General features: G+C 32.7%; 1 long non-coding RNA gene across 2 annotated transcripts; it reads left to right on the plus strand.

The window, feature by feature from the left end:
* Positions 1-3,808: 3,808 nt before the first annotated feature.
* LOC111375360 lies at positions 3,809-8,091 on the plus strand. 2 transcript variants are annotated; one of them, XR_002699297.1, is made up of 7 exons: positions 3,809-4,076; positions 4,165-4,247; positions 4,335-4,426; positions 4,938-6,806; positions 6,885-7,015; positions 7,085-7,174; positions 7,265-8,091. It is a non-coding gene; the product is annotated as an uncharacterized LOC111375360 (long non-coding RNA). The 2 variants fall into 2 exon arrangements; XR_002699296.1 differs by having other exon boundaries at positions 4,335-6,806.
* The last annotated feature ends 609 nt before the right edge of the window (positions 8,092-8,700 follow it).

Consider the following 8,700-nt stretch of genomic DNA (forward strand, 5'->3'; position numbering starts at 1 on the left):
GCCAAGTTGTATACACAAAACAAAAAAATTATGTTACATTATCTAAACCTGAAAAAAATAGTAAAAAATAAATACATATGAAAGAAAAAAATAAAACCTTCATAGCTATATCCAACAAATAAAGAAGAATTTACTTAGATTTTCATGTATATATAGAAAGAATAACATACCTCACATTACGTAGAAAAATATGAGCGAAGCTAAATTTTCATATGTAGACAGAATAAAAAACAATATATGTTAAATAAATAAATAAATAAATAACACAAACAAAAACTAAAATTTCCAAGGACATACCCAAACACAATCGTTACAAATTCCATAATTTTCTTCTTCAAGATTGAGATGATGACTATACGAATTTTTTTCGTACAGAAAGAAAGAAGAATATTGAAAGTTTTAAATATGAAAAGTTCTTTCATAGACAGAAGCTTAAATTTTTTGAAGACAAATCAATCTAATTTAAGGAAGGAAAGAGATTGGATAACTTGAGAAAGTGATAGATAGTACATTACTTTATATATTTTTTATATCTTCTTTTATTTATTATCTATTAAATGAAAAAGACAAACCATTTGAACCAAACATTTCAAACCAGTTCAATGTGAAAACGTACGTGACAAAAATATCATTCTGAGTTTTTTTTTTTTTTTTTAACAAGAAACTATACAATTTCCACCAATCCACCGGAAAAGAAGTAAAAAAAATATAATAAATACAAATAATTAAAATTGAAAACATTTTAATTAAGCAATTTATTTAGAAAAAAAAAAGGAAAAAATTTATACTCGCAAGTAACTTGGAGCAAATTTTCTACTCGTAAGTAACTAATTACATTTTACAAATATATACTTAAAAATCGAAGTTCATATTTTTCACTTATAAATAGCTTTTACAATTACATTTTTAAAAAAATCAAAGTTACAATTACAATTTTTTTTAACTCTGATCTGAAATAATTTTTAATATTTTTTTTACATACTACTATAATAGTAACTCTTTACATTTTAGATTCTAAATCTCTCATATATAATTGCAAAAGCTACTAATATATATAAAAAAAAATGTTAACTTAAAATTTGTTAAGTATAAATATTTAGATATATTTAGTTTATTAAATTAAATCTTAATAAAAAGGTTACACTATAAGTAAAAAAATTAGCTAAAGTTATTTAAAAGTAATAAAAAAATTATAATGGTAAATGTTATTTATAGGTAAAAAATATAAACATTAACATTTGTAAGTAAATATTTAAATATATTTAATTGTTTAAAATTAAATATTAATAAAAGAATTTACGAAAAAAAAAGTGCCAATCCTCCGTGCACGGAGGTTTACTACATGTTACCTTTTTTTTTTTTTTTTAACTTATGTTTTTATGTTCATTTTCAGGCTCATTACGGGATATCAAATGAAGTCGAAATATTACATTCTTAGTATCAAATTGAAGTACTCGCGACATAGTATTACATGTCGTTAACGGTGCGTGAAACGGCTAATCGTATCAAATGTTACCGGACATCAAAATAGGCATTTTCAAAATATATTTTGAAATTTTCGATAACAAGCTAACTCTAAAAATTCATCGACCATTATACGATAGTCGAATCGATAAATATTTTACATTCTCTCAAAACTCATTTCGAGAAATATATCATAGACACATCGAATGATGTAAATTAATATCGAAAATAGTTAAACGGACATTAAACGTATGTGTTAAAAAATGCGTATAAATCGTTTTTTTCTTTAAAAAATTAATTATTTTATTACTATTTATTATTTCTTCACAACAATTTTCTCAATACATCATTTTGCTCAAGAAAAATTATGTGGTATTATGTAATTTTTTTCTCCATACACTAAGTGAATATGTTTTTTTTAACATTTTATTTACAATAATTTTGTTTATTAATATAATTTTCAAAATTTAAATATATAAGATATGATTGATAGTTAATAGCGTGAGAATTAGGAGAAAGAGCATGGTGTGTCAGATTCAAAGCAACAGAGAAATATTACAGTGGAGAATAACGTGTGACAAAAGTCCTACAATATTTTTGAATAGCATTGTTCCTGTTGCCAAACCAGTTTCCGAACCAATTAAGTGTGAAAACGAGTGTGACAAAAATAAACAGTAAACCCTCATTCTCTCTTATATGGTAGTGTAGAAAATGAAAAAATATTTTTAATTATAATCGAATTTTTTCATCATTTTCTATCTATAGGGGATGTTTTAATAGAAATATTTTTGGAATGCATTTTGAATAGTAGATTGATAGAGAATGTATGGTAAAAAATTAAGGAAAATTTTTTACTTTGCGTGTAATATTATTTTTATTGAAAAATATGTGGTTGAAAATGAGTTTTGAAAAAATAAATTTTTTAAATAATGGGGGCTCAAACAAGGGCTAAATGTCAACAATTGATGTACAAGAAACATAATTCTACTACTATAGTCATTAGATAAAAGAAAATGTTTGTCGTACATCATCATTTACATATTTTTTGGGAAAATTGCAACAGAAACCCCAAACTTTTTAAACACTAGCAGACTTTCCCTTAACCTTTCATTTGTTGCAACCGTCACCCCAAACCTTTTCAAACGTTGCATCTAAAGTCCTTTTGGATGGAATCTGTTCAAATTTCCATTAGTTTACCTAAAAAAGTGATTTTGACTAGAAAAATTAAATTTGACCACATTTAACTCAATTTTAAAAGGGCAAAATAGTATTTTAATATTTTCTCCACCCACTTTTCCTCTCTCTCTCCTCTCTCTCTCTCTCTCTCTCTCCCCTCTTTCCTATCTCTTCCCGTTGTCTGTGTGTCACTCCAACAATACCCTTTTTTTTTGTCAACTTAATATGTATTTAAACTAGTGGTTGAAGCAAAACCCCTTTGTGTAAAGTTGTTATTAGTTTCTAAATGAGACACGGGGTGCGACTCTTTTGTATGGGACCTATTGATAATGGCCACCGCCTCCGACGGCTTCTGAAATTCAGATCATGTTCTGCAGTGGGAGGAGCTGCCCTCAATTGACTGGAGGAGGTGGTAGCTGTGTGTGGATTTGTCGGAGAGGCAGTGGTATGAGGGTTGCGAACTCTGTTTCTTGATGGCGTGAAGGAGAAATGAGATTAAGCCTTCCATTTGTGGATTGTATTGATGATCTTTTGTAATAAATTATGAATATAAAGTAAAAAATTCTCGATTCAATATTTATAGCTGCAATCTTTGAGGTGAAGTGGATTAAATGCTTGTCTTATTCTTTCTCACAGAAAACGGGAAGAGATAGGGAAATAGGAGAGAGAGAGAGAGAGGGAGGGAGGGAGGGAGGAGCGAGAAAGGGAAAGTGGGTGGAGAAAAATTAAATTACTATTTTGCCCTTTTAAAATTGAGTTAAATGTGGTCAAAATTAATTTTTCTAGTCAAAATCACTTTTTTAGGTAAACTAACGAAAATTTGGACAGATTCCATCCAAAAGGGCCTCAGATGCAACGTTTGAAAAGGTTTGGGGTGACGATTGCAACAAATGAAAGGTTAGGAGAAAGTCTGCTAGTGTTTAAAAAGTTTGGAGCTTCTGCTGCAATTTTTCCTTTTTTTTTTCTTGCAGATTGACGAGGGTCAAAAAAATATGGAAGTTTTATCTTTTTATTTATAATAATGCTACTTAACCATTGCGCTTGACACTCGGCTTGACCGCATGAGGTGGAAAATTAGGTAAAAAAAAATAAATAAAGAAAGAAACAGAACAATAAAGAAAGAAAGGGGTGGCACATATTTCAACCGGGTCACACCTATAATTGGACCATTTTGCTTCAATTTTAGCGTGCAAATTGGGCAAAATGGTTCTAGGGCACTTTTGGCACTATTTTCATTTTCGGTGGCTTGAAACCCGATTGTATCTCCTTCTCTCCTGTGATTGAAACGAGTGATATCAATTTTCGGTGGCTTGAAGATAAACCCATCTGCATCTCTTTCTCTCTCGCGACTGAGATTTCCAAACACGCATTTTCGATGGCTTGAACTCTTTCAAGAGACTAAGAATCATATCAAATGTCGAGTTTCTGCAAGAATAGTAAGTAGTTGCATTGTAAATTGGTAATATCCATTTTTGGTAGCTTGAAAAGAAACCCATTTGCATCTCTTTCTCTCCCATGACTTAGATTTCGAAACACCCATATTCTGTGGCTTGAAGTGCTTTCAAGAGAGTGAGAATCATATCAAATTTCGAGTTTCTTCAAGAATAGTAAGCAGTTGCATCTGTTCCACTACCGTTTTTTTGTAAGTAGTTTCCACTAATTTATTTATTTATCATTTTTACACCATTCTCCAGCGGCGTCAAAGACAGGGGAAAAGCTAGCATCCAACATCTGGCTACATATCTACTGCACCTAACGTTGTTCACCCGAGAGATGATTGAAAAAGGTATTGGTTTGCATTGGTTTAATGATTTTGTAGTTTTTGGTGTAAGATTTCTAATGTTTTGCAATACTATGACTTCATGACTCTAGTGTAAGATTTAGGGGATTTGTTGTGTGATTAGCTTAGGTGGTTTTTATTTACTTTTTTCATTTCAGCCATGGTTATTGCACGCTGTTAAATTTGAATTATCGTTAGATAAATTATTTTATTGTTGTACATTATTCGACATTGTAATTAATTTGTTTGTTGGAGGGAAAGAAACTTTGGAATATGAAAATAACATTATATCGGTGGAGTCCGATGATGAAAATGTTGTGGATAATATGAGCATACAGGGTGATGATATGTTAGTTGGAGATGGTGCGATTGTGCCCGAGATAGGTATGAAATTTAAGGATGCAAATGAAATGTTCGAGTTTTACAAAAGATATGCATACAAAATTGGTTTCCCAGTTAGAAAGAAAAATTCGAGAAAGGATGATGGAGTATTGAGAAATATTACATTTGTTTGTAGTCGTGAAGGGAAAAGAATAAAAAATACAAGCGGTTCTTTGAAGCCCTCAGCAACCATTCAGAGTGGATGTAAAGCCAGGATCACTGATGTTCAGATATTTGCGGAATACGAAAAATTAACACAGTATACCTGGGTCACAATCACAATACAAGCCCTTCGAAATCTAGGCTATATTGATGCAACCGAGAGTTAAGTGCACATGTGAAACGACGACTTGAAGTAAATGACATGACAGGAATTTCGTTGCACAAGAGTTACAACTCTGCAGTTGTTGAAGCAGGGAGATATAGGAATATGACTTGCATTGAATGAGATTGTTGAAACTATGTCGAAAAAGTGAGACGATTACGACTTGGAGAAGAGGCACATCAGCAATGCAATCATACTTCTCTAAAATGCAAGCACGATACTCGGGCTTTTACTTTAATATGGATTTGGGTGACGATTTGCGTCTAAAGAATGTTTTCTAGGCAAATAATAATAGGAGTAGGCAGGCATATAAAGAGTTCGATGACGTTGTCACGTTCGACACCACGTATCTCACTAATAAATATGATATGCCATTTGTCCCTTTTGTTGGAGTGAACCACCATGGACAGTTGACACTCCTTGGATGTGGTCTGGTATTGAATGAGGATACAGAGACATTTGTGTGCTATTTTGGACATGGCTGTAATGTATGTATGGACAAGCTCCACATGGGATAATTACAGATCAGGATAGGGTTATGCAAAATACAATACACATTGTGTTCTCCAATACAAAGTATAGATGATGCTTGTGGCACATACTTAAAAAATTGCTTGAGAAGTTTGGATGCCATGTGGATAAGAGTTCCATATTTAGTACTCTACACGGTTTGGTCTATGATTGTCAATTTGCGGAAGAATTCAAAAACGACTGGAGAGTGATGATCGAAACATTTAACTTGTATGATAATGAATGGCTGGCGGGTTTATATGAGAATAGGGGACGTTGGGTACCTTGCTTTTTGAAAACTACATTGTGGGCAACGATGTCAACAACTCAACATAGTGAGAGTATGAATGCATTATTTGATGGTTATGTACATTCGAAGACGACATTGAAGCAATTTGTTGAACCATACAAATGAGCATTGAGAAATAAGGTTGAGAAAGAGTTTCAAGCGGACTATCCTTCTCGCAAATGGTGCCGTGTGCAACGAGATATGAAATGGAGAAACAATTCCAAGCAATTTACACAATTTCAAAATTCAAGGAAGTTCAAGAAGAGTTCACAGGTAAGGTTTATTGCGACCTCATATCTATTTTGAAGGGACCATCGGGGACGACTTATGAGATACGAGAGGATGTAATACATGATGAGCGTTCGAAGAAAAAAAACTTTTTCTTCTCATTTCAAAGAGACGGATGTGAAATCACTTGCAGTTGTCACAATTTTGAGTTTCGAGGGATTATTTGCAGACATACGATCACAGTATTGATTTGTAATGATATCAAATCTGTACCAGAAAGGTATATTATATGGAGATGGCGATGAGATGTCAGTAGAGCCCACACGACGGTAACAGTGCATTATGATGCTATGGTTAGTATTCCTAGACAACTGAGGTACAACAAAATGTGGAACATGATGGCAGATGATGAAGTCAAATCCAATGTCATAATTGAGTGGATCGATAGTCAATGTAAAGAAATGATGATGTAGAAGTCAAATAGTAATAGTAATATCCTATCCCCGCATATTACTCAGACATCATCCGAGTATGGAGCATCACTGGATATTGGAAGTGGTAGCATCAGGGATCCAGAATGTGCGAAAAGAAAATGTGCCCCTAGGAAACTTCAGAAGAATAGCCCATTGGAATCAAGTATGAACAGAGTTAAGGTAATGCCCAGATTTTGGTATCCAAATGTTGTAAAGTTATTGTAGAGATAATGTCTAATACCATTCCCTGTTTTGTAGCCAACTTCGAGTTCAACGAAGGGAAGAAATCGAAGGTTCGTGCAAGTAATATGGGAACTGATGCACCCATCGTTTAGTTACCTCAACAATTACACGTGCTGCTACCTTTCTCAAATACACACTTCCTTATGGTTAGTACTCAGTGTATGGTTTAATTGCATTGAAAATATACGATGCACTAATAATGTTATTTCATGTAGGGTGGCAACCAAAATCTTCAATTCACTCAACACTTGCAGTCCACATGTATCAACCCTCCATCCTAACAAGTCTTCTATTCAATATGCAAGGTAACATAGTTGTTATATAGAACATAATAGTTTACAAACATTATTCATTACTATGTAATAAACAACCTTAAGTGGAGTTGGCATTTGAAGGTTTGGCTAGAAGACATATGAATGATGCTGCTGACAATGAAACACGACAGTTAAATACAGATGCACTTGCAAAAGTTGGACCTTCTATAACATCATCAACCCCAATATATGAGTTCTAGACATGTATCTGGACATCTTCACGTTGGCTAAACACTGAGGGATAGCTAATCAAGAATATGGTTTTTGGTATTTATGTAAGTTGCTACATAGTACAACTAAAGAAATTATTGTTTTCGGATTCCATCGAAAACAATGCTTAATCTGATAAAAGTGGGTAATTATTAGGAAAGCGCTTACATGTTTTCAATATGACAAGGCTGTGCTATAACCGTATGATAAAAGTGGGTAATTATTTGCCATCCTGGCGTTACCATATGATATGGATGCACACAACTTGTGTTGCAGACTTTGGAGTGCACAATGATAAGCTTCATTGTACCTAGACCTAAGTCAGAGTTTCTAATATTTTTGTTGGACATCTAATGCTGCTAAGTATTTTTCTCCCCTCTTTTACAGAATAAGATTTTTATTTGTAGGGTTAGAGTGATTGGTTGTGGATTGAATTAAATACTTGGCACGTACATATAAAGAGACTGGAGAACATATTATTTTGATATACCCTTTGATCCTTTCAGCTTCTGATTGCATTTGTTGCTTAGTTCGAATTTGGAATAGCTTAATAATTGAGTTTGTATGATCTCTTAGTTACGAATTCAATAATGACATCAGATTACTTGAAGTTGAGTTTGTTTACTTCGGTTGGAAATTCCAAATCAGATTACTTGAAGAAGTTGAGTATGTTTACTTCTGTTCGAAATTCCAATGAACTTTTTCAACTTCCAACAATGGAGAACAAGCTGACTATTCTGCAGTTAATTTATTCAGTTAAGTTTTTATTATAGTTGTGTGATTGACGATTTGTTTTTATTCAAGTTTTGGGATCAACTTCTTGGTGTTTTTCCATAGATATATCATACTGATATTTATCCCCAAAATACAAAAATGGAAGCAGGTCTTTTCAGGGGCGGATCCGGATAGTTCGAACTGTAGGGTCAAAAATGAATTTTTTTTCTCACAACGTATTATTAACGAAAATAAAATCATATCCTATTACAATAGGATTTGGATTTGGGCTTTTTGGGTATTGAGCTAGGGAAATTAATTGGATTGGCTTACTACTTTGGCAGAAAATTACGTTTTAAGCAAGAGGGGGGAAAAAAAAAAGAGAGAAAATTCAAAAAACTGTGAGGTCATTTGACCCCATGTGGGTCCGCCAGTGGGTCTTTTTCAATTCTTAATTTGGAGTAATGAATTTAAATTCCCTATTTAATACAGTTACTTCTCCAAGATGGAATTTAGCACCAAGAAGACAACTTTTTGGGGAACTATTTTCATGCATTTCGATTCTTTTAAAATTGTAATTCATAAATACAATC

Source organism: Olea europaea, unplaced genomic scaffold (genome assembly GCF_002742605.1).
Source record: "Olea europaea var. sylvestris unplaced genomic scaffold, O_europaea_v1 scaffold1361, whole genome shotgun sequence".
NCBI lineage: Eukaryota > Viridiplantae > Streptophyta > Magnoliopsida > Lamiales > Oleaceae > Olea > Olea europaea.